The 27487-nt window shown below is 38.7% G+C and overlaps 1 long non-coding RNA gene across 1 annotated transcript in view; it reads left to right on the forward strand.

The window, feature by feature from the left end:
* LOC146915210 (uncharacterized) overlaps positions 1-27487 on the forward strand; it is a 70444-nt gene that overhangs the window by 18901 nt on the left and 24056 nt on the right. The window lies entirely within an intron of this gene.

Raw genomic sequence — 27487 nt, forward strand, 5'->3', positions numbered from 1 at the left:
AAGGTTTATTTAGAAAATCATTTGAGTGATGTTGTTTATATATTTTGAAAAAGAGAATTTTTCTAAGTATCGCGATTCCTAAGCATACATCTAAACATACATCCCCTAAACATTCATCTAAAATATCCATGTGATGTGTGTGCATGTGTCGGTGCTTGTGTCGGTGTACATCATTAGAGTCCATTGTCCTTTACATCATTGGCCTAGATACATGCTACGGTCTTGCAAGAATTTAAAAGCATTAGGAAAATTACAAAATACCTAAATTTTTTACATACTAAGTATTGCATGGATTTAAATGGCAATAAGTGGGATGGAGATGGGATGCTTATGTATGAAACCAATAGATGAAATGGTTAGTAATATAAGGCATAAAAGAATAGAGATATAGGCAAGTAAAGCTATCATAACAAAAGGGAAGAAAATGGATATAAAACAAGCAAGAACCCTATGTAATAGACCTAAAATTCATCACCAAGGCAAGGCTTAACTATGACTTATAACTCTCATGGTTCAACATATTTTCAAGACATGAAATCTAGGGTTTAAAATGAGGATCTAAAAGTTATTGTAAAGCCTTACATTTTAATGTGAATTTAGACCTATTTGCACTATTTATTCACAAACATAGCTTGCAAAGCAAGCAACTAACCAACACATGCACATATTCAATACAAACACACATTCAAACAGTAACAAAATTCCACAAAATCATATACCATGAATCATAAACATCCATCAAGAAAAGGAATCAAATCATGCAATTTTCATAGACTTTTTAATATGAAATTCAAGTAACAAAGCAAGAACATGTCACAATATTTTTCATTAAAATTTTTAGTAAACCAGTAGCACAAAAACATCACAAAATTATCAAGAAAATATCTGTACATTTCATGGAATTTTCTAAAACAAATTAGTCATGACAGGGGTGCAATTATCAAAAAATAATGTGGAAATAGCAACAAAAACAAGTAAAAAACGAAAGTCTGCAAAGGAACAGGTCCAGGCCCAAAGGAAAGTGGATCCTGGATCATCCAAACGCCCCAGGGACGTTGGATTGATCCAGTTCCTGAAACCCTAGATCAGACGGTGCAAATGCATGGTCCAGGAGTGAACCAGATTGGTTCAGGTGAACCGGTCTGGTTCACACTCCTTTAAAAACTCAAGAGGCCGGTCCAAGGCCATTTCCCACTTCTCTTTCTCTCTCTTCTCTCAAACCAAGTGAGAGAAGCTCTCACTTCTCTCTAAGATTCCGTCGTCTTCCCCGACGAGCACAACGGTGCAGGTACGGTGGCTCGCCGGTGGCGCCGCCGTACCTGAAGCTTTTTCTGAAAATTTTAACACCGTTATGTTCGTCTTTGCCCCTTCTTTATGGTTCTGATACTAATTTTTTGAAACGAGGCTTTGATAAGAGCAGATCTGTACTTGAATCTTACGGTTTTTTAGGTTTTCAAAACTTTCGAAACTTCTTGAACTGAAACCCTAATCTACACTATTTTCTTCGTTGATTATGATTATGAGCTTGAATTTACAAAATAAACGGTGAATCTTCACAGATTACGTTTCTAGGGTTTCGGTTTCAATCTTTTTCAAATCTTTTTAGAGTTTCTGCTTCGATTCACCGTTTATTTGAGTTTACAAACCTTCGATGATGATTTAAAACGAAAAACGAGAAGGTTTCATGCGTTTACCTGGAGATTCAAGTGAGAAGACGAAGAAAATCTTCGTGAATCTTCTCTGAGTTTCTGGTAAGTGAATCGTTGTTGCGAACTGAAAAACGAGCCGATGAACTTCCTCTTCTTCTTCTCTGATTCAAATCTTTTTTATCCTTCTTCTTCTCTTTCAAACTCTCTGTGATCGTACGAATTCACACCTCTGGTGGAGAATTTGTGCTTGAATTGCAGAGGAACACCGTTCAACGATGAAGATTCATCTTTGAATCACTGAGAATGGTGAAGAAATAGCTTCAATTTGGTTCTATTTTGATTCTGGAAAAGTTAGGGTTTCAATGTGTTCTCTGTGTTCTTGGAGTTTCCGTGTTTTGACCGTAACTGAATGGAGAGAGAAAGTATGAATCTGTTTGTGATGATTTGGCACTGAAAGAATGGTGTGATTCTGACACATGTGATGAGTTGGCCTGTATTTATAGGCCAGCTGTGATATCTGAACCAATGAGCTCTTGACACCTGTGCTGGACTGTAACTAACTCGTCCTTGGCTTGAAACTGACTTGAGGACCATTCTGCAATTTTTGAAAGTTTGGGACCAATCTGTAAATTTAAAAAAAAAGGACTATTTTGTAATTTTTAAGACTTTGGGACTGAAATGCAATTGACCTAAAAAAGGACTAAAACAAAAGTTTGACCTAAAGGACTAAAATTAAAATAAAAAAATCTTAAAAGAAATAAAATGGAACAAAAGGACTAAAGTGCAATTTTTAGAAATTTTTAGGACTAAGATGAAAAATAAAATTGAATAAAAATTGATAAATGGAAAATAACGTAAAGTGAAACGATTAAAAACAATAAAACGGACTAAAACGAACCAATTACTTAAATGAGGTACTTCAAAGTAACCTCTCTCTGTCAAAATTTCGTGTGAAATGACCAAAATGCCCCTGGGTACTAAAATGACTCGAAACGACTCAAATGCAATTTTAAAGAGTATTTTTAACAGGGAATTGAAGCAAGAGTTTATACAAGCAAATTAAAAGACTCAGAGACAATTTTTTAGGGATTAAAAGAAATTTTAACACAGGAAATGACTAAAGTGCCCCCTAGGGGCTAAACTGACTCAAAATGACTTTAAACGTAATTTTTGAAATGGATTTTGACATGAGATTGAAACAAGGACTTATTCAAACCAATTGAAAAGACTCAAACAATTTTTTTAGGGACTGAAATGAGTTTGAATGCAGGAAATGACTAAAATACCCTTTTTCATGAATTTTGCAAAAAATAAAATACAGAGAAATATGCAATTGTTCAGAGACAAATTCAAATGACTTGAAATGCAAGGAAAATATTTTTGGATGACTTGAAATGCAAAAAAAACATAGACAAATACACAGTTGAAAAGATTTTTAAAGCTAAATTGAGAGATAAAGCAGAGTAAAATGTCAGTGTAAACAACAGCACATATTGGCAATTCTTCAAGAGTAATAGACATATATTCAAGATGGAAAGATGTTTTGAATAAGTATTTTTAGGTCCAAAATTAGGGTATAACAAACAAATATTAGCTAGTCCAATTTACAATTTTTAATACCTTGTTATCATCAAAACTCTTTAAGGTTTATTGTTAAACACATTTTGTTCCAACAATCTCCCCCTTTTTGACGATGACAAACAATAGTATTTAAAATTGATCAATTATTGTTAATCTAATTAACGAGTTGACTTTTGGGGTTCTGAGGTTTGTAAGCTCAGAGTCTGAGGTTTGTAAGCTCTAACTCCCCCTGAGTCTGATAGCCTTTAAGGTGAGGTTTGTAAGCTCCCCCTAAGTTCTATCCAGGTTAATTAAATTCATTTTACGCATAATAATATCAGAGCTTAAAAATTGAAAGAATTAACTTATAGATACGAAGAATGGTTCAATTAATTTTATTTGAAATTTGATACTCCCCCTTTTTTGATACACCTTTTTAAGGTAAAACAAAAGGATAGAAATTTTTCAAAATTTCAAATATTATTAATGGGGCTCAGAGCCTTTAAATACTATCACATATACTCCCCCTTTTGTCATTAGCAAAAAGAAATAAACAAAAAGAAGAGATGAGAAAAACATAAGATTAAAGGTTCAGAGCATAATAAATATCTATATAACTTAAAGCATATTAACCATCTTCAAAAATAAACTAAACAGAGCATAGCAAACAATATTATCAGAGCAAATACTAATACACATGATATAAACAGTCATATTATTCAGAAGCGAGAAAAGTTCAGAAGCATAAAATATCAGAAGCGAAGACTAAATCAGAAGCAAAAATAAATCAGAATATATCAGAAGCCTAGTAAGCTAAAAATAAGCTAAAGGTGTGAAACTAAGGGTTTGGCTTATTTTGGCTTTCTAAGATCTTCTTCAGAGTCTCTTGAATATCAGCATATTTCTGGTTCATCTCTGACTTGTTCTTTTCTTCCCTGATTATGGCTTGTTCCATTTCAGCTTCAATTCTCAGTAGCCTCTGATATTGCTCTTGTAGCTTCTGCTCTAACTCTCTGTTCCTTTCCTTCAACACCGTGTTCTCCTGAACTAGAGCCAAGTTAGGTGCAACATTATTCAGGTTGATCTTGGAGAGGAAAGTTAAATCCAGATCCTTGGGATGAATATAGTTGGGAAGGAAATCTTCAGGTTCCCTTCCTCTTATGCTCAGTGGATTCTTCACCCAAGTACCAAGGACTTCTATGTCATCCACATCCTCATCAATCTCATTGATCTAATTTTCCAACTTCTGCTTGGCCTCCTCTTGAGCTTGTAGACAAGAATCATGCGGAGTTGAGATCAGATTGATGACTCTCTCCTTAATCCTCCTCCATTGCTTCTGATAGCTGATCTTGTGACCCAAGTCACTTCTTCCTTCAATCATCCTGTGCACTTCAGAAGTCATATCTTCCCACACACCTTGCAGTACATGAGAATCTAGAAAAATGGTGGGTGGTGAAGGTTGTTTTGAGGGTTTTGGAGGGGCTATGGGGACAATGGCTTGACTTGATGTTCGTTGGTCGTTTGTGGTTAATGGTTGGCTAGTTGAGGGTTGGTTAACACAGTTGTCAATAATCATATCAGAGGAATGATCATCTTGATCATCCTCAGAATCAGTGTCCATATCACACACACCAGTGTAGTGGGTGATTTTGACAACTTGTACTGGTAAAGAATTTGTGGAAGAAGGGGCTGGCTCATGAACATGATATTCAGAAGCAGCAGTTTCAGGTTCAGGTTCAAGTGTTGGTTCAGTAACTGGTTGTTCAGGAACAATGTGTTCAGGAACGGTCTGTTTTGGAATTGTTTGTTCAGGAACAGAATGTTCAGGAACAGTTGGTTGTTGTTGTGGGGGTGACGAAGTTTTAGGTTCAGGTTGAGGGGGTGAAGAGGCTTTTTCTGGTTTTGGTTGTTGTTGTTGTTGGCTTTCTGAAACGTCCTTATCAGAAGCAGTTGTTTCAGAAACCATTTCAGAGGCCTTTTCTGGGTTAGAATTGAAGCTAGATTGGGGTAGTTCACCTAGGTAATGGCTTTCTAGATGATCTAAAAGTGAAGTGTCCTCAGGTGGGATAGATGAAGTAGTACAAGGTGTGTGTGAGACTTGAGATACCTGTGATAACATTGCTGAGTTATCTACAGCTTCTGAAGTACGCTTTGGTCTTGAAGATTCAGAAGTGCCAACTTTCTTCTTGGCTAATTCAGCAGTCTCATCAGCAATCTCCTTTACCTCCTCCATTTTCTTAGCAAAATAGTCTTCATTCAAACTTTGAGTAGACTCCTTAAGCTTTGCATCCCTCTTCTTTTGGGCTTCTTTTCTCTTTCTTTCAGCTAAGAATTGATCAGCTTGCTTTTTAGCCTTTTTCTCCATGTCAGGAGTAACTTCAAACATGGGAAGAAATTTAGGTTCAGCAGCCTTCTTGTTCTTAGGCTCTATTTCTTCTTGTTCTAGCCTCTCAAGAGCTTCTTGCACCGTCTCTTTTTCAGCTTTACCCCTTTTTCTCTTAGCATCCTTCTGTTGCTTGGCTTCTTCTGAAGGTGGGAAAAACATAAGAAGGGGGGTTGAATTGTGTTTTTGGAAAATTCTTCGTTTCTCTTAAAACTGAACACACTTGATCTGAAGCGAATTGAGACAGCTTCTGAAGTGATTATCAGAATCTAAATGCAGCGGAATAAAACAGAGAGAGAAGAAGAACGACACAAAGCAATTATACTGGTTCCTTCCACAATCCGGAAGTAGTCCAGTCCCCCTTGCACTTCCAAGGAGATTTCACTAAGAGTAATATCTGATTACAATTGCTCAAGCACACAAGCAAGAGACTTCCTTTGCTCAAGCACACAAGCAAGAGACTTCCTTTGCTCAAGAACACAATCAAGAGACTTCCTGCTCAAGCACAACTGCAAGAGACTTCTAACTAAACAAAATTACACAGAAAAATGTTTAAGATTGAACACTTGATATACAATCAGAGGTGCTCACAATACAAATCAGACACAGACTCAATGACTTAAGAATTTCTAAGATAAGACTTTGAGACACAGAAATTCTAAGTGAATGCAGAACAATTTCAGCAGAGGTTTGACACTTGTATGAGAGTCTTTCGTTTAGCGTTCTTGCATTACCAATTCTCTAAGTCTTCACTCCTTTATATAGAGGTGTGAAAGAGACGTTGTGAAATTGCCAGCACATCAAAGAGTCGTTGTTGAAGCTTGATCTTTCACCAATGATCTTTTGCCTGATTTGGTTGTTGTCCTATGAAGAACCAATTTGAAATTCATTCCTTATCCAAAGGAACATCTATGCAGGCGAAGCCGTATTCTGGAGCTATTTTCTTGTCTTGTAGTGTGGACACAAAACAGAGTAGTGGAGAACGTGGTTGTACAATTCGTACAAAGTACAATGTCAACGCTTTCGTCCAAAATTGCAACTACATGCCTTCAAACATCTTTGAAATGACCGTTGCAAAATTCCACTAATCTTTTGTTGTGTTTTCGAATCCAATAGACATCTTTTTGCAGTGATGATTCTTCAATCCTTGAAACTTTTGCAAATCCAGTTGATCTTCAGCTTCTGGTGAAATGACTTCTGATGAGGCAGCTTCTGATAACATAGCTTCTGATGATGCAGCTTCTGATAACGCAGCTTCTGATGATGTGGCTTCTGGACCTCTTGTCTTCAGGAGCACTATTCTTTAGGAGCGCTTTACTAACTTCTGGAGCGGCTTTTCTTCAGGAGCGCTTTTCTCTTCAGGAGCAAGTTGCCTTCAGAAGTGTCCAAGCTTCAATTTTGTTGTTTCCTTTGCTCTTTATTTGCTCATTCAGAACCATCAAATGATGTAACTTTTTAATTGTGGTCCTGTACACTTGAACAAATATTAGCTAGTCCAATTTACAATTTTAATACCTTGTTATCATCAAAACTCTTTAAGGTTCATTGTTAAACACATTTTGTTCCAACAATCTCCCCCTTTTTGATGATGACAAACAATAGTATTTAAAATTGATCAATTGTTGTTAATCTAATTAACAAGTTGACCTTGGGGTTCTGAGGTTTGTAAGCTCAAACTCCCCCTGAGTCTGATAGTCTTTAAGGTGAGGTTTGTAAGCTCCCCCTAAGTTCTATCCAAGTTAATTAAATTCATTTTTCGCGTAATAAAAATATCAGAGCTTTAAAAATTGAAAGAATTAACTCATAGAAGAGAAGAATGGTTCAATTAATTTTATTTGAAATTTGATACTCCTTCTTTCGTTCATAGATTATACCTTTAAGGTAAAAATGATAGAAGTTTTTCAAAATAATTTTCAAATATCATTAATGGGGCTCAGAGCCTTTAAATACTATCACATATACTCCCCCTTTTGTCATTATAAAAAAAAAAAAACAAGACAAAAAGATTTGAGAAAAACTCAACAATAAGAGAGTATAACAAAGAATCAGAACCTATAATCTTATCAATCAATATAATCAGAGCATAATTAACTTATTAACGCAGAGCAATGAATATATAAAAAAAATTCAGGCAATCATGAATCAGAAACAACTAAGCATTCAGAAGCAGTAAGAAACTTAAGGACAAAAAGTATTCAGAAGCAAGAAATAGAAAAGGATTAAAACAAACAACAAACAAAAATTAAACACTAAGGTGTATAACTCAGGTTTGGTTTGCAGTTGTTTCATCATCTTCTCCATTTCTTCTGCTTGTTTCTTCAACTGTTCTTCAAGAAGTTGTTGCTTCTGGAGAAGAGCCAATTCCCTTGCCTTAGCTTCTTGTTGTTGCTGTGCCATCTGCTGCCTCAGAAGCTTGAACATCCTTGCTTCTCTGGTCAGATAGTCCATTTTTGAGAAGAAAGGCTTGTTTGCCAGAAGCATTCTAGGACTTCTGACTCTGAGTCTTTGCTTCAGGTTTTCCATTAACCTTTTGACAGAAGCTTCTTTGATTCTGATGCACTTGGCCTTTATAGCTTCTATTACTTCTGCAGCTCTGTTCTGAAGTGATATCCACGCTTCTTCATATGCATTGGTGAGATCAATTGTCCTTCTTTGATCCACCAGGTCATGCATTTCAGAAAGGATCTTGAGTAGCTCTACATCAATGTGTTCAGATTCCAGGATGTCCAGGGGTGGTTGTTCAAGAGTTTCAAGGTCAGAATCACTAAGAGTGTTATCTTGAACAAGGATGGATTCTGGAATTGTGATGTGTTGAGGTTGGGTTGAGGATGATGGTTGTTCAGGAGCAGTTTGTGAGGTGGAGGTTGAGGCTTGGAGATTGACTTGATGATTGTCAATGTCCATGGGAATGTGTTGGGGAGAGGATTCAGGTTGTGGTTCAGGTTGTGGGTTAGATTGAGGTTCAGTTTCAGGTTCAGTTGGTGATTGTTGTAATGAAGTTGGTGTTTGAATGTGAAGTTGGGGGTCAATGTCAGCTACTGATGATTGTTGTTGTGGGGGTGATGTGAGTTTGTGTGGTTCAGGTGGTTGTTGATGGTGGCTTTCTAAAACAACATTTTTAGAAGCAGCTGCTTCTTGAGTTGTTTCAGAGGCTTTCTCTGAGTTTGGTTCAACGTTGGGTAAGTCACCTGAGTAGTGTAGAACAAGATTGTCTAAGACAAAAGTGTCTTCTGTTGGTTCAGGTACTGGTGGTGAAGAGGGTGAAATGGGGATAGAGGTGACTGGAATCTGGATTACCTGAACTGCAGGGCCAGCTTCAGAAGTGATCTTCTTTGGACCAGTAGCTTGAGGAACTGCTTCGGAAGTTCCATCTTCTGGAGCATCCTCCATAATGATCATCATTTCTTCTTCCTCGTTGTCTTCAGCAGTCTTACCAGCAATTGCTCTTACTTCGGCCAATTTCTCTTTGAAGAACCTATCACAGTCTTCCATACCCAAAGCCTTGAGCTTGTCATCTCTATGTTGAATGTATTGTGCTTTTAGCTCCTTTTTGCCTGATATAATATTAGAAGCACGTTCATCTGCCATCCTTTTCAATCTTGGAGTCATCTCAACCATAGGACTCACAAGTTGAAGGGGGCCTTTTTCTCTATTGCTTCAAAAGCTTCCTCCAGCTGCTCTTTGGTGATTACCAGATCTGCCTTACCTTTTCTTCTTTTCTGTGGAATAGAAGTAGCACCAACTTTCTGCCTCTTTCCTTTATCCTTGGCAGTATCAGATTCATGACTGGTTCTGGCCCTCTTCACTTTAGATGCATCAGGAGCAGCAGCAACACCTTTAGTGTTGACTCCTGATTCTCTAGCATGAGAAGCTACCAATTCGGCCAGAACCTCAGCATTGTTTTCTTGAAGAATAGGAGGAAAATTCTTCAATGGTTCTGACTCATCTGAGGTTAATTCTATCCATTTCTCATCAACAGGATGTTCGCTGATGACCTTCATAGCATACAGGGATTTGCTGTTCCAGATGCGATCTGCAGTGGTAGCTGAAAACCAGCTATCAAAAGCTTGTTTGAAACTCCTCAAGGTTTCCAACAGCTTACTCTGATGAAAGATTTCAGAGAGAAGTCTTCCACAGGGTATTTGTTTCCTTTCCTTGCTGATACCTTCCTTAATTGCCCAGCACATATGGTGCAAGAGGTAGTTGGGAAGATCAATCCTTTCAAATGCAGCTATTGAGTACAATGCTAGTTGATGATCTTTGTTTGGTTGATCAGCTCCTCCTCCTCTTTGAAAGAAGCAGTGTGCACTGATCTTCAGCAACAATCTGTGACACACTTCCATTTCTGCAGTTTTCAACATAGGATTTCCTTTGCAGAACAGCTTTACGTAGCTCTGTAATAGAATGTCATCCTTAACATCCCATAAAAAAATCCTTTTGAAGAAACCCTGCATGCTTTCGAAATAGCTCTTTTGGTGATGGTTACTGGGATACCCATCACTGCAGACCCAATTTCCAATCCTTCAAAAGGTTTCAGACCCATATCTTCTCTGGTCTTTCCTTTTAAACTCGAATCTTTCTCTACAGCCATTTTCTCTTCAAGTTTTGCAGCTTCCTTGTCGTAGACCTCTGCCCTTAACCAAAAGTCCTTTACCAGATTCTCATATGATGGTCCATTCAACATACAAAAATAACCATGTAGCTTCTGTTTCTCAACGTAAGCTTCCAAGATCACATCGTATTTCTTCAGAGAGGTGAAGTCAAAAGGTGTCTCCTTTTGGACAATCAGTTTATCTTCAGGAATAGACATGGTCTTAGGTTTAATGACCAGCCCAGATACTGGAACACTTCGAGGTTGCATGCTTGAAGTAGATTCTGAAACTCTTGAACTTGATGATGCCATTTGATGATGATTGAAGAAGATTTGAAGAAGATGATGAGTTTAGGGTTCTAGGTTTGAGAGAATGCGCTTACTTCGCAAAAGGTTTGAGAGCAAGTGTGTTTGTTGTGAGTGAGTAGTGTGTGAATTGACAAAGTGTTATAAGTAAAAATGTTTGCAATTCAAAAGAGACAAACAAACATAACATTAATGACAAAATTGGGGGCGCGTGAAAAGTACTTTCAAAGATATTAAATCATCATTGCCCTTTTTAGTTATACACCAATACATACAGGCCACGTCAGAAGTTCACAGAGTAACTACCAAGTTAGTGGGCCAGAAGTTACCATAAAAAGTAACTCCCAACGTTTCCACTAACTCTACTATTCAGAAGCATAAAATCCAGCTTCTGAACTTTAGATGCTGACGTCATCATCAGAGGCGAGTTTTCCTCAGAACCTCAATAAAGAGCTTCTGATGGACTACTGCTTCTGAACTAACCTCAGAACCTAAAATCCTATTCAGGAGCAAGCAATCATTTAATCAGACACAAAGTGCATGTTCAAATTTTTCTTTATAAAATCAAATCTTTCAACAGTTAAAGGCTTAGTAAATATATCAGCCCATTGATTTTCAGTATCAATGAATTGTATATCTAAAATTCCTTTTTGAACATAATCTCTGATAAAATGGTGTTTGATTTCAATGTGCTTAGCTCTTGAATGCAAAATTGGATTTTTAGACAAACAAATAGCAGCAGTATTATCACAATAACTGGGAATACTGTTAGCAGTTATCTGATAGTCTTCCAACTGATGTTTCATCCAAAGTAGTTGTGTACAGCAACTTGCAGCTGAAATGTATTCTGCTTCTGCTGTAGACATAGCAATAGTTGATTGTCTTTTGCTAGCCTAGGATATAAGATTATCACCCAGAAATTGACAATTGCCATTGGTTGACTTTCTTTCAATCCTATCACCAGCATAATCAGCATCACAGAATCCAATTAGCTTATAATCTAAGGATTTCTTATAAAGGAGTCCAAGATTAGTTGTTCCTTTCAAATACCTGAAGATTCTCTTGACAGCAGTCATATGAGATTCTCTAGGATCTGATTGGAATCTTGCACACAAGCATACACTGAATAATATATCTGGCCTAGATGCAGTAAGGTATAACAAAGACCCAATCATACCTCTATACAGCTTCTGACCAACTTTAGCTCCTTCATCTTCTTTACTCAAGGTGCATGTAGGGTGCATTGGAGTGTTCATCACTTTACAATCTTCAAGCTTGAACTTCTTCAGAAGCTCCTTTGTATTCTTAGATTGATGAACATAGACTCCATCTTTGCATTGAATAATTTGAATGTCCAGAAAGAACTTCAGCTCTCCTATCATGCTCATTTCAAATTCATCCTGCATTAACTTAGAAAATTCCTTGCAAAGAGATGCATTAGTAGAACCAAATATTATATCATCAACATATATTTGCACAACAAGAATATCTTTCCCAAGGGTCCTTCTGAAGAGTGTTGTATCAACCTGTTCTCTTTTAAAATCATTTTTGATTAAGAAATTACTTAGTCTATCATACCAAACTCTAGGAGCTTGTTTCAAGCCATATAGTGATTTCTTCAGTTTAAAAACATGGTCAGGATATTTAATATCCTCAAATCCAGGAGGTTGATTGACATACACTTCTTCTTCTATGACGCCATTAAGAAATGCACTCTTGACATCCATTTGATATAATATTATGCCATGATTAACTGCATAGGAAAGAAGTAACCTGATTGCTTCCAATCTTGCAACTGGAGCAAATGTTTCAGTGTAATCAATGCCTTCTTGTTGACTATACCCTTGTGCAACAAGTCTGGCTTTGTTTCTTGTTACTTCTCCTTGCTCATTCAACTTGTTTCTGAATACCCATTTTGTTCCAATAATGTTCTTGTGCTGAGGTTTGGGTACCATATCCCACACATCATTTCTTTGAAATTGATTCAACTCTTCTTGCATAGCTAAGATCCATCCATCATCTTAAAGTGCTTCTTCAACTTTTGTAGGTTCAATCATTGAGATCAGTCCAATCATTGATTCTTCTTGTCTGAAGTATGATCTTGTTCTCCTTGGACTATCTTTGTTTCCAATGATTAGTTCCTCAGGATGTGAAGATTTGTGTTTGAAGGTGTTTCTGGGAGGATCTTCTTGATGTGAGCCATCTTGTGCTTCATCAGAAGCAGTTTTATCTTGTGCTTCTGATGTGGGTTCAGCTTCTGGACTTTCTTCAGATTCAGCTATCTGATCAGGTTCTGGAGTAGCTTCAGGAACCTGTATCTCTGCAACACTATCACCTTGCTTTGAAGTTTTATCTTCAAGCTCTTTGTCATCAAATTTAACGTGCATAGATTCTTCAACACAGAGTGTCTCTGAATTATACACTTTGTATGCCTTTGACCTTTCAGAGTAACCTAAGAAGATTCCTCTTTGGGCCTTGGCATCAAATTTCTTTAGGTAGAGCTTGTTGTTCAGAATGTAACATGTACATCCAAATTGATGAAAGTAAGAGATATTGGGTTTTCTTCCTTTAAAGAGTTCATATGCTGTTTTCTCCAAAATAGGTCTAATATAGATCTTGTTTTGAACATAACATGTTGTATTCACTGCTTCTGCCCAAAAATGTTTAGCCAAATTGTTTTCATGGATCATGGTTCTGGCCATTTCTTATAAAGTTCTATTCTTTCTCTCTACAACCCCATTTTATTGTGGAGTTCTAGGAGAAGTGAATTCATGGATGATTCCATGTTTTTCACAAAAAGCTTCAAATGGCTCATTTTCAAATTCTCCACCATGATCACTTCTGATTTTCAAAATCTTTGACTCTTTTTCAGTTTGAATTTGTGTGCAGAAGTTACTGAATACCTCATATGCATGATCCTTACTTTTCAGGAATTTCACCCAAGTCCATCTGCTGTAATCATCAACAATGACTAATCCATATTTACTTCCATATAAGGATGCAGTACTCACTGGTCCAAATAAATCAATATGGAGTAATTCTAAGGGTCTGGAGGTTGAAACAATGTCTTTGGTTTTAAAAGATGATTTCACAATTTTCCCTCTCTGACATGCACCACAGAGTGCATCTGAATGATAGTCAATGTCTGGTAGCCCTTTCACAAGTTGTAACTTACTAAGCTTAGAGATTAACCTCCAGTTAGCATGTCCCAACCTTCTGTGCCACATCCATTTCTTATCATTCACTGATAGAAGGCAAATCACCTTCTGATCAGCCAGTTCAGAAAAATTGATTTTATAAACATTGTCAACTCTCTTCCTTTGAACACAATGGATTTGTCTTCCTTGTTGATTACTGTACAGTTGGTTTTCTCAAAAAGTACATCATAACCATTATCACAAAATTGACTAATGCTCAAAAGGTTATGTTCAAGACCATCTACCAACCATACATTATTAATTGAGGTAGAGGAATTACCAATAGTTCCTGTACCTATGATCTTGCCAGATTGGTTGCCTCCAAATTTCAGACTTCCTCCTTCTTTCATTGTTAAGCTGAGGAAGCTGGACTTCTCTCCTGTCATGTGTCTTGAGCAACCGCTGTCTAGGTACCATCATCTTTGCTTTGGTGTTGCAATTAGACATACCAGCATCATTGACATTTTCAGATTTAGGTACCCATTGTCCTATGAGTCCTGAAAGGTTAGTACTTAAGGCTTTACTCTTCACTCTTTGTACCTTGTGCTGTGAGTTGGGTTGCTTCTGATTAACCATCACCTTAGGTTTTTGTACTTCAAAAGCAGTAACTGTCTTCTTCTGAAACTTAGACTTCAGAACCTCAGATTTAGGTTTCACCAGACACTGAGGTACAGGTTCTGATCTTTTTAGGATCCTGATCTTTGAAGTCTTGGAGTCAGATTTAATCATAGCCTTTAGCTTAGAGTTCTTTGGCTTTGAAGTAATCTTAGCCTTAGAGCTAGAAGCTTCAAGTTCTGATTGAACAACAGTTTCCAACTCAGCACCTTCAGGTACAAAAACTGTTTTCAGACCTTCCTTGATGCATTCACAACATGCTTTGAGACTAATTTCATTTGGTTTCCCTCCTGAAAAACCAATCCCTTTGCCATGGTTTCTGTAAATGCTATAAATCATAGAAGTCACTCTGCTTCTGTCAATGCCAGATATGATAAAATCTTCAAGAGCAATTTCATGGTTGCTTAAAGGTTTCTCATTACATTTTTCTTGTAGCTTCTGACATAAGAACCTGATCTTATCCTCATATCTTTTACAAATGAAGTCAAAGCCCCTAAGTCCTTCTTCAGAAGCTTTCAGATCCAATAGAGTTGATTTTTGTTGTTTCATTAAATCAACATATTTTTACTTTAAATCCATCAACTCATTGGTTCTTACTTCAAAATGTGTAAGAAATTCTTTAAGTGACTCTACAAGTTCATTTCTGGGAATTTTGGAATATACCTCGTTTTCATCTTCTGAGTCTGAATCTGATTCAGCTTCTGAAGTTGCTGTTGCTACCAACCCAACAGCTATCTTTGCATCTTCATCAGCTTCCTCTTTATCAGATCCAGATTCACTTCCCAAATCATCCCAGGTTGCCATTAAACTCTGCTTGATCTGCTTCTTGAATTTGCTTGGTTTGAATGTAGACTTCTTTGACTTGTCCTTTGACTTTTCTCTTTGAAGATCAGGGCATTCAGCAATGAAATGTCCAGGCTTCTTACAGTTGAAGCATCCCTTCTGATCTTCTTTCCTTGAGCTTCTGGAGTTACTCCTCTTTGATAGAAACTTTATGTTCTTCTTGGCCAGATATTGAAGTCTGTTTGAGAGCATGGCCATTTCAGCAGCATCTGTAACACCCTATTTCTATTAAGCGGTAAAACGCGCGAATACATCAGAAATATTCTAGAAATAGATGCTACGTCTCAAAACAAACCAAAAGATATCATGCATATATATATAATATTTCAACGGTCACAGCGGAATTCAAATCATAAACTTCAACAAATACATGCCATGGTCAAATAAATCCTCATATGAAAATACTCCAAGTCCGACAAGTGGACAATAACAACAACATAGCAACAGAATCCAAAACAACAAACAGACGCTAACCCTAATCAGAGCCTATATACTATGACACTGACACGACAACGGAGAAAGCTCCCGTCGTCCAAACATCCAACAAGCAAACTCACCAAGCGTCTAGTCCTGCACAACGTCTACCCATCCATACAGACAGGTAGGTGGTCGAAACCACTGGGGGTAAGCATTACATTAATCATAATCCACGAAAAACATTTATCATGAACATTGGAAATGAAAGAATATATTCAAGAATAAAAATCCATACATATATTCATAGGTAATCACAACATATGCATATTATCATTCCAAGTTCATCTCCACAAGTGTATCATACACGTATCACATATACATAACCCTCCCTCCTAGAACACCAGCTATCACATGATCATTATTATCCCCCATCATTTACATTCCAAGCTATCACATTATCATCATAGCATAGCATGCATATTCAGCCTCTAATCAAGTCATCAACAAAAGCTCATCATTTATCAACATCAATCAATGATCACATCACTTACCTCATTACTCATTTAGCATGCTTAATTCAACAAGTACCATTCATCATTTCAAGTTACAATCAATCAATCATCATCATCAAAGAAATCACCACATCTTATGTATATACATATACAATTCACACCTCATCATTATCATCCAATCAATTATCATCAAATAGATTCACCAAATTTCACCAATACACAAATTCGTCAAGTCACATATTCAATCACGTCACAACTCATCAACCATTAATTTCCAAATGTCACAAGTATGTATTCATCAAACACACTTATCATCAACAATCACCATTCACATGCAACAACGAGATAACATTTCAATATGCAATGTGCCTAGACTTGACACATATATGCATGTGGTACCAAATCAACAACAGTCATTAGATGCCAACTGAACATCTATGTAAGAGTACACCTCCTCTTACATGTAAGAGTACACCTCCTCTTACAACAACTATGTAAAAGTACACCTCCTTTTACATTTCAACAACAACAACAACATGGTATGATGCATGGACATATAACAATGACTCGATAATGCACAACTCCAACATAACAACTATCAAAAACAATGTAAAAGTACACCTCCTTTTACATTTCAACAACTCAACAACATTGCATTATCAAGAATCATGCCCATACATTCAACAATCACATCTCACATAAGATTCCTCAACATTCGTCAACATCGATTTACAATCCATTTCCATTTACATCACATAAATCAAGTAAAATGGAATAACACAACAATTTATGATAACATCATTCTCAACCTTCCACAATCATTCAAACACAGTTATTTAATCATATGTGACCATTCACAAAAGATTCATAAGACTTTAGTTCAACAAGATTCATTTCTACTAAGTTCGTCTCCAAAAGTCACCATTTAAAAATAATAGAAGTTATGAACCAAAACCAATTCCACAAGCTCAATTGTCTATGCCATGTATTCTCACAAGTCACTTATAGGTGCAGTAGAGGATACATAAGCATTTCATCGGCCAAAAACGACGAATTCAAGAAAAACTCAAAGTTCGTCTCACTTTTCCACTCTTTACAAAATTTTCCATTTTCTAAGCAAAACAAGTTAGACCCAACACATCATAGTTTGAAAACCATAATTGAACTTATATAATCCAAGTTTGAAAGTAGGAAGCAATCCATAAGGTTTGGGTCGACTTAAAAGTAGTTATGCGGAGTTTTCGTAAAATTTCTCTAAGACATCCTTAGAGTGTTTTCCTCATAACTTAAAATCCATGAATCATTTTCAAGTAAAACCAAAGCCATTGGAAAGCTAACAAAATTATCTAAAACTTTCATGTTGACACCAAAGGCCAATTCAAAGCAGAAATGGGTGAAAGAGCACAAAAACGTAGAAACCGAAGTTCTGTCAGCACGCACGGCCCGTGCCATGCACGGGCACGGCCGTGCCAAAAGGTACAGAAAGTTAGCACGGCCCGTGCCATGCACGGCACGGCCGTGCTCGATTGACAGCACAACTTTTCTTCGTTTTTCCGTTTTCACCATTTCGCGCATAAAATTCAAACCGTTAATCGGATTTCAATGCCGTTTTCGCCTACACGCTCCTGACACTTAGCTCTATCATAATCTACAGAAAAATTCAAGTTTCAACCATCCCAAAATCATTTCTCCCAAACCTCGCATAATCACTTATTTGCAAAAACACTTAAACACCGGCATCTCACACGAAAAACCCGTTTTCTCCCAAACGACTCTACTAACACAACCACAACATGAAAACAGAAATTATACCAAGTCAAATTCATCCAACAACATCAAAAACTCAGTCAACAACTTCATATTTCAAAGTTCATTTTGGTCCTTCACATGAACATCTTAGCACAACTTCACCAATTCAACCAACAACTTCACAAAATGGAATACCCATGGTATAAATCAACAACAACAACATATCTAATTCATCAACAACCTCATTCAAACATGAATCCATCACTATTCCACCACAACAACACTAATTTATACCATTTGAGCAAAATCAACAAAGTATACATATAAACATATATTGAGCATGTAATTTCATCAACAACAACAAACTCATCAATAATTCCCCAATTCAATGATGCCCATTGCATCAATTCAACAACAATATATGTCAAGATAACAACAACAACATTTAAACATGAATTCATTCACAATTCTACAACTACAACTTCATTCATCATCAATATCATGCAAAAACATATTATATTCATATCTACCCATTTTGACATACAAATTCAACAACAACATCACAATTATCATTCAATTCATGTACATAATCATGTCAACAACATTAAGCACGAAATTCTACAACCAAAATCAAATTAAGCACTTAACCACAATTATGTAAAGAATTAAGGTAGAAATTAAACTAAGGATTATGATTAAAGCCTAACCCCCTTACCTCTAACACCAAGAATCCTTAATTCAAGCTACAATTTAGCTCCTAGATGGTGAATCTCCCTCTTGCCTCTAACCCTTGTTCTTGCTCTTCCCTCTAGTTTCTATCTCTTCTCTTCTCCAATGAAATGAAATGAAAATGTTGTAACCCTATCTCTTCTCACTAACATTAGTTTATAAAGGCTCACTTAATGGGCTTATCTCACAAACCTTAATGGGCCTAACCCATTTCTAATTCAACCTCAAAAATGTTACTACTCACTTACCGGTAAAATACAACACTAACGGTCACTTAACGGTAATTAAAATAATTACTACACCCTCGCTAGTAACTTGGTAGAGTAATAACTTCCACTAAACACTAAAAAAATAACTTTCTGCAAAATCACAAAATTGCCACTGCCCTCAAAATGACCAAAATGCCCCTAAGTCCAAAATGACTAAAATACCCTTCTACACCGAATTCTACGAATCCCAACCAAAAATACACACAGAGGCAAATAATCACATAAGAGCACATATAACACACATAAATAAATAATAAAATAAAACTAGCGAAAATCAGGCTGTTACAGCATCTGGTTCAGAATCTGAACTTGATTGATCTTCCACTTCAGATTCAACCACTTTGAGAGCTTTTGATGACTTGCCTTTGGATGGAAGAGCTATTGATTTACTCTTCTTAGTAGACTCATGTTCATTAAGACTTAACTCATGAACTTTGAGAGAACTAACAAGATCTTCGACACTTAAAGTGTTTAAATCTTTAGCTTCCTCAATGGCAGTCACCTTTGGTCTCCATCTTGCAGGCAAGCTTCTGAATATCTTGCTCACATGGTCAGAAGCAACATAGCTCTTCTTTAGAATTTGTAGCCGAGAGACTAAGGTTTGAAACCTTGAGTACATCTCCTCAATAGTTTCATCACCCTTCATCTTGAATAACTCGTACTGATGTACAAGCATGAGAGCTTTAGCTTCTTTGACCTTCTTGCTGCCTTCGTAGTTTGAACAGAGGGAAGCAAACATAGCTTTAGCAGTGGATTTGTCACTCATCTTCATGTACTCTGCTTTGGGTATGGCAGTGACAAGGGCTCCTCTGATAATATGATGCTTCTTGTAGAGTTTCCTCAGCTCAGGAGTATGTTTCTTTCTGTTCACAGCAGCTCCTTCTTCATCAAGGACTAGGTCACCAACACCATCTTCTAGAATATCCCATAGTTCTTCATCTAGGCTCATGATATAACTATAGAAGTTGGTTTTCCACCAAGAAAATTCTTCAGCATCTCCGTTGAACTTTGGAATCTTTCCAACACTGGATTTCTTACTATCACTATAATCATGTGAGACATTTTTATAGCTAGTATCACCAGAACCAGTAGGAGTTGGAATAAGACCAGACATGTTTTTCTCAGATCTTTGACTGTTACACGGTTATGTGATACACAACAAACCAGGCTCTGATACCAATTAAAGGTGAGAAAAACACAAGAAGGGGGGTTGAATTGTGTTTTTGGAAAATTCTTCGTTTCTCTTAAAATTGATCACACTTGATCAGAAGCGAATTGAGACAGCTTCTGAAGTGATTATCAGAATCTAAATGCAGCGGAATAAAACAGAGAGAGAAGAAGAACGACACAAAGCAATTATACTGGTTCATTCCACAATCCGGAAGTAGTCCAGTCCCCCTTGCACTTCCAAGGAGATTTAACTAAGAGTAATATCTGATTACAATTGCTCAAGCACACAAGCAAGAGACTTCCTTTGCTCAAGCACACAAGCAAGAGACTTCCTTTGCTCAAGAACACAATCAAGAGACTTCCTGCTCAAGCACAACTGCAAGAGACTTCTAACTAAACAAAATTACACAGAAAAATGTTTAAGATTGAACACTTGATATACAATCAGAGGTGCTCACAATAAAAATCAGATACAGACTCAATGACTTAAGAATTACTAAGATAAGACTTTGAGACACAGAAATTCTAAGTGAATGCAGAACAATTTCAGCAGAGGTTTGGCACTTGTATGAGAGTCTTTCGTTTAGCGTTCTTGCATTTCCAATTCTCTAAGTCTTCACTCCTTTATATAGAGGTGTGAAAGAGACGTTGTAAAATTGCCAGCACATCAAAGAGTCGTTGTTGAAGCTTGATCTTTCACCAATGATCTTTTGCCTGATTTGGTTGTTGTCCTATGAAGAACCAATTTGAAATTCATTCCTTATCCAAAGGAACATCTACGCAGGCGAAGCCGTATTCTGGAGTTGTTTTCTTGTCTTGTAGTGTGGACACAAAACAGAGTAGTGGAGAACATGGTTGTACAATTCGTACAAAGTACAATGTCAACGCTTTCGTCCAAAATTGCAACTACATGCCTTCAAACATCTTTGAAATGACCGTTGCAAAATTCCACTAATCTTTTGTTGTGTTTTCGAATCCAATAGACAGCTTTTTGCAGTGATGATTCTTCAATCCTTGAAACTTTTGCAAATCCAGTTGATCTTCAGCTTCTGGTGAAATGACTTATGATGAGGCAGCTTCTGATAACATAGCTTCTGATGATGCAGCTTCTGATGATGTGGCTTCTGGACCCCTCTTGTCTTCAGGAGCACTATTTGAAGGTGAGAAAAACACAAGAAGGGGGGTTGAATTGTGTTTTGAAAAATTCTTCGTTTCTCCTAAAAACTGAACACACTGATCAGAATCTAAGTGAGACAGCTTCTGAAGTGATAATCAGAATCTAAATGCAGCGGAATAAAATAGAGAGAGAAGAAGAACGACACAAAGCAATTATACTAGTTCCTTCCACAATCCGGAAGTAGTCCAGTCCCCCTTGCACTTCCAAGGAGATTTCACTATGAGTAATATCTGATTACAAATGCTCAAGCACACAAACAAGAGACTTCCTTTACTCAAGCACACAAGCTAGAGACTTCCTTTGCTCAAGAACACAATCAAGAGACTTCCTGCTCAAGCACAATTGCAAGAGACTTCCTAACTAAACAAAATTACACAGAAAATTGTTTAAGGTTGAACACTTGATATACAATCAGAGGTGCTCACAATACAAATCAGATACAGACTCAATGGACTTAAGAATTTCTAAGATATGACTTTAAGACACAGAAATTCTAAGTGAATGCAGAACAATTTCAGCAGAGATTTGGCACTTGTAAAAATGTTATGTGTCTTTCGTTCAGCGTTCTTGCATTACCAAATCTTTAGGTCTTCACTCCTTTATATAGAGGTGTGAAAGAGACGTTGTGAAATTGCCAGCACACCAAAGAGTCGTTGTTGAAGCTTGATCTTTCACCAATGATCTTTTGCCTGATTTGGTTGTTGTCCTATGAAGAACCAATTTGAAATCCATCCCTTATCCAAAGGAACATATATGCAGGCGAGACCGTATTCTGGAGCTGTTTTCTTGTCTTGTAGCGTGGACAAAAAACAGAGTAGTGGAGAACGTGGTTGTACAATTCGTACAAAGTACAATGTCAACGCTTTCATCCAAATTGCAAGCACATGCCTTTTGAAATGACTGTTGCAATGTTCCACTAATTTTCTGCTGTGTTTTCGAAACCAATAGACAGCTTTTGCAATGCAGATTCTTCAATCTTTGAATGTTTTGCAAATTCAGTTGATCTTCAGCTTCTGGTGAAATGACTTCTGATGAGGCAGCTTCTGATGATGCAGCTTCTGATGAAGTAGCTTCTGCAGCTTCTGATGGTGCAGCTTCTTCAGCTTCTGATGATGTGGCTTCTAGACCTCTTGTCTTCAGAAGCACTATTCTTCAGGAGCAGCTTTACTTCAGGAGCGCTATTTCTTTAGGAGCAGCTTGACTTCAGGAGCGCTTTGCCTTCAGAATCATCTACGCTTCATTTTCTTTTGCTCTTTATTTGCTCATTCAGAACCAAACAATGGTGTAACTTTTTAACTGTGGTCCTGTACACTTGAACAAATATTAGCTAGTCCAATTTACAATTTTTAATACCTTGTTATCATCAAAACTCTTTAAGGTTCATTGTTAAACACATTTTGTTCCAATAATCTCCCCCTTTTTGATGATGACAAACAATAGTATTTTAAAAATTGATCAATTGTTGTTAATCTAATTAACAAGTTGACTTTGGGGTTCTGAGGTTTGTAAGCTCAGAATCTGAGGTTTGTAAGCTCAAACTCCCCCTGAGTCTGATAGTCTTTAAGGTGAGGTTTGTAAGCTCCCCCTAAGTTCTATCCAGGTTAATTAAATTCATTTTTTGCACAATAAAATTATCAGAGCTTTAAAGAATGAATCAATGAAAGAATTAATTAGGAGATAAGAAGAATGGTTCAATTAATTTTACTTGAATTTTGATACTCCTTCTTTCGTTCATAGCTTATACCAGTAAGGTAAAAAATGATAGAGTTTTTTCAAAAATTTCAAATGCCATTAATGGGGCTCAGAGCCTTTAAATACTTGTCACATATACTCCCCCTTTTGTCATTATCAAAAAGATTAAAAAAAATAAGCACAAAAGACAAAAAGATTTGAGAAAAATTCAAACATGAAGAGAGTATAATAGAAAAATAACTAAGTCAATTAGTGCAATGTAAATGAACAAGAATATCCAGGCATTGTACAGAAATCAGAAGTAGCTAAGCAGTCAGAACCATTAAGCATACAGAAACAGAGAAAAACAAGATGGTTTCAGAAGCAAGGACTAAGAATTTAAAACAAACAACAAACAAAAGATAACACTAAGGTGTGCAACTAAGGGTTGGTTTGTTGTTGTTTCTTCATCTTCTCCATTTCTTCAATTTTCTTCTGCAACTGGTCTTCAAGAAATTGTTGCCTTTGGAGAAGAGCCTTGTACTTGCAAAAGTACGGTAAGGATTCTAGGGCTAAGAATCGTGTACTAGGGTTTTAGACTGATGATTAGATGCCTTGAGAATGCTCTCAAGAGTGGTATTTATAGCCTGCTATGGGCTTGGGCTTTGGTTGCTTGGTTCCCAAGCAACAGGGGTATTTGTGTATTTTGGGGCCTTTGGGCGGTTTCTAGAGGCTTCTAGAAGCTTAATGAGGCGGCGCCCTTTAGGGGGCCGCCAGGGCTCAGGAATCCTTCTGGAGGGCGCCCAGGCCCTTCCAGAGGGCGCCCAGGCCTTTCTGGAGGGCTTAAAGCCTTCTTTGGAGGGTTCCCATGCCCTTAGGAATGTGATGACGGTCCACAGCCCCCCAAGCGCGAGTCTTGGGACAAGGCGAAGTGATTGATGACGTGCGAAGAGTCTTTCTGGGATCATTTGATTCCTTTTAGGAAGATGTCGGTCCACAGCCCCCCAAGCACGAGTCTTGGGACAAGGCGAAGTGGTGATGGTTTCATGAAGTCTTGTTATGCCGTCGGACTATTTCAAAGGATTTCTCCAGGGTGTTTTACGGATGTCACGGATACCCCAAGGGTAGATATATGTCCTGAACTTGGAGCGTCGTACTGAGTCTGTCATGGAATGCTTTGACGGAACCTGAGGGTGTATGTTCTGTACGCCCGTATTCTATATGCCCCCCAAGCATGAGTCTTGGGTCAAGGCGAGATGATTTGATGATCCGGGTTTGCTTCGTGTATGTTTTGCTTGGAGGCGGTCGCCATTAGGCGATCTCGGTCGTTCCTTTGTATGGCGAGTTCCCCAAGGCGATCTTGGGGGTTTACGGACCTTTGATATGCCTGTAACCACGGATGTCCGCCACGTGTCTTGATCTTAACTGTGCCCGACACGTTCCCCGAGGCGGCTTTTGCTCTTCCTTAAAAACGGATTTCTAGGTTTTCATTTCTCCATTTTTCACTTGTCCAAACGTTCACTGCTGCTCTCCTCTTCGGTTCTCTTCTCGTTTGGCTTGTCGGTTTAGAGCATCTGCAGATCCGTCTTCCACTCCTTCGCAGGTATTTTATCGACTTCTCACCCCTTCTTTTTCCCTCGTTTTGTATTTTTATGTTTAGAGCGAAAAACGTTTAGTTTAGGAGATGGTTCTGATTAGGAAGTGCGATGGTGAGGGGAAACCGGTCCAACCCGTTGATCCGATTGAAAAAGAGAACTTGAGGAAAGCGTGCCTGAGGCACGCTACCGGTGCTGGTGGGATCATCAATTGGGATGCCTATTACGATGGGCTATTCGGGGAAGAATTGTTTAGTGACCTTTCGAGCGAGTCAAGTGCTAATTCGGGCCATGATAGTGATTGTGTGTTTCTGTCTGCCACTTCAGGGGCAGCTAAGGAGGACGAGTGCTGGGAAATTCGTCCGCTTCAGGGGACTTCGCGCGCAGTGGAGGGGAAGAGGTTACCTTCTAGGTTACTGGGAATGTCTCCGTTTGCGGAAGAAGTGTTGTTAGAAGAGTCCCTTTATGTCGACGTCTCTGCTGTGGACTTATTTCGAAGCAAGTTCGATATTTCGGCTACCGGGCGGGAAGAGGACGTGGTGCTGCTGTCTTGTGATCCAGACGAGCGCGTGTGTGATCAAGAGATGGCGGGCGAGGGGGACGAATCTTATTTTGTCTATACCGCCGTCTTAGAGGAATTCGGCGTGAAAATCCCTTTCACGCCCTTTGAGATGGACGTATTGAAGTTTCTGAACGTGGCGCCCACACAGATTTTTCCAAATAGCTGGGCGTTCATTCGGGGTTTTGAAATTTTGTGTAAGTCACTGGGTCTTGAGCCTTCTGTCGCCGTCTTTTTTCAATTTTATGGTACTAAAGATGTCAACAAAGGGACCTGGATAGCTATCTCTGCTCACTCTGGAAAGAGACTCTTTCCCACTTACGCTTGTAATTTTAAGAAGGAGTGGCGGGATACTTTTGTTAGAGTGCAGGGGTCGCCTGGATGCTCGACGTCCTCAGTTTTGGTGAATGGCGAGCCAAGGTTTCCTCTTCGGTGGTCCAGTGCCCCTGCGGCGGTGAAAAGGTATGACTTGGATGCAATGTCGCCCTATGAGCGTGAGCTAACTCAGTTCTTGGAGAAGGTTCCTTTGACGAACATTCATGACCTTTTAAATAGGGAGGGCGACGCTGTCCGCATGGCAGCCTATTTGCGTGAGTGCCTTTCAAAAGTCTCGCTTTTGTTTTGGTTTTGTCATTTTACTTGATTTATTTACCTGAGTTTGTTCTACTTCGTGCAGGCGAGATGTTGCCCCTTACTGGCGCGGAGATGAGGAAATATTTGGCTGAGTTGGAGAGAAGCAAGAACCCTGATGGCTATGTGTCCAGTAGTCCAGGGGGCGTTTCCTTGAGGAGGCTGAAGAGGAAGGAGTCCGTTAAAGGTGATGCTGGTGTGATTGAGGTGGACGATGTAGAGAATGCTGGTGGAGGAAATGCCCCCACTCCGGCGGCCTCTCCTTCGTCTAAGAAGGCGAGGACGGGGCGGGGATCAAAAGCTAGCAGCAGCCGCCCTCCTTCGGGAAAAGAAGTTGGAGGGACTTCGCTGAATGACGACGTGATGGACTCTTTCTGGCATTCCGGATTCGACATTCGCCGGTACAATACTATCCTTGTTTTTCTTAGGCTTTGATTCCTCTTGGCCGTCAGGTCTCTGAATTTTAGTGACTTGACTGGTTGACGATCTTGCAGGTACGTGAAGGAACAGGTACCCTTTACTAAGGTGGACTTGGAAGCTGGAGTGAAAGCTAAGTGTAGCGACCTGGTGGCGGACATCCATACTGCAGCTTTGAGGACTATGCTGTTGAGCCATTGCTTGGAGACGAAGTATGACCTGGTGGAGAAGAAACACAATGATGCTGCGGAAGACGTGGGGAAGTGGAAGCATAAGTCTGTTGGACTTGAAAGCCGCCTTAAGGAGGCATTGCAGGACAAAGCAGCGGCCGAATCTGCCCTGGAGGAGATGAAGCAGGCTAAGGAGGAAGCGGAGGCGGAGAGGGACGCGGCGAAAGCTGCGCTAGAGAAGTCACAGCTGGCGGTAGACGAAGGGCGACGGGCTCTAGCGATGTACTTTGAGGACGGCTTTATGCGTGCTAAGGATCAGGTGCTTTTGTTTAACCCAGAGGCCAAAGTTGACGAGCTTGATCCCTTCAAGATTATTGCGAACGGCGAGTTGGTGGACGATGAATAGTTCTTGCTCTTTTTTATTTGTTCTTTATTTAAACTATGTTTCTTGGTCTGTAACTTGATATTGGCGGCTTCTTAGAACGCCTTTTTAAACACTTTTGGTTGCTCGACGATTTGTGACTTTGAACGCTTTCTATATGTTTATGTCAGATGTGGTACTTCTTTCTTGCTATGGCTTGATATTCCGCAAATGTTTAAATATTTTTATGATTCTCTACATTGCGTTCGGTTTTATATGTTGAATGTGTCTTCATGCGTTGTTTCTTCAGAAAAGCGAGAGCTTTCGGCGATTTGTGTCACTTTTTAAATTTCGTCGCCCTAAAATGTCGTTATAAGCATTTTGGCGGGCCCGTCGGGATGCCCGGCGTTTACTCTTTCATCTCTTATTCTGAAGGGATATTTTGCTTCCCACTCTGAGGGAAGATGTTTACACTTCCAACTCTGATGGAAGGCGCCTCCTATTCTGAAGGAGGACTTTTGCTTCCCACTCTGAGGGAAGACTTTTCACTTCCAACTCTGATGGAAGGCGCCTCCTACTCTGAAGGAGGACTTTTTGGCTTCCCGCTCTGGGGGAAGACTTTTCACTTCCAACTCTGATGGAAGGCGCCTCCTACTCTGAAGGAGGACTTTTGGCTTCCCGCTCTGGGGGAAGACTTTTCACTTCCAACTCTGATGGAAGGCGCCTCCTACTCTGAAGGAGGACTTTTGGCTTCCCGCTCTGGGGGAAGACTTTTCTCTTCCAACTCTGATGGAAGGTGCCCCCTACTCTGAAGGAGGACTTTGGGCTTCCCGCTCTGGGGGAAGACTTTGTATTTTACACTTCCAACTCTGATGGAAGGCGCCTCCTACTCTGAAGGAGGACTTTGGGCTTCCCGC

The sequence above is a fragment of the Medicago sativa genome, chromosome 6, assembly GCF_051527215.1.
Source record: "Medicago sativa cultivar Bolivia chromosome 6, Bolivia_mono, whole genome shotgun sequence".
In the NCBI taxonomy this organism is placed as follows: Eukaryota; Viridiplantae; Streptophyta; class Magnoliopsida; order Fabales; family Fabaceae; genus Medicago; species Medicago sativa.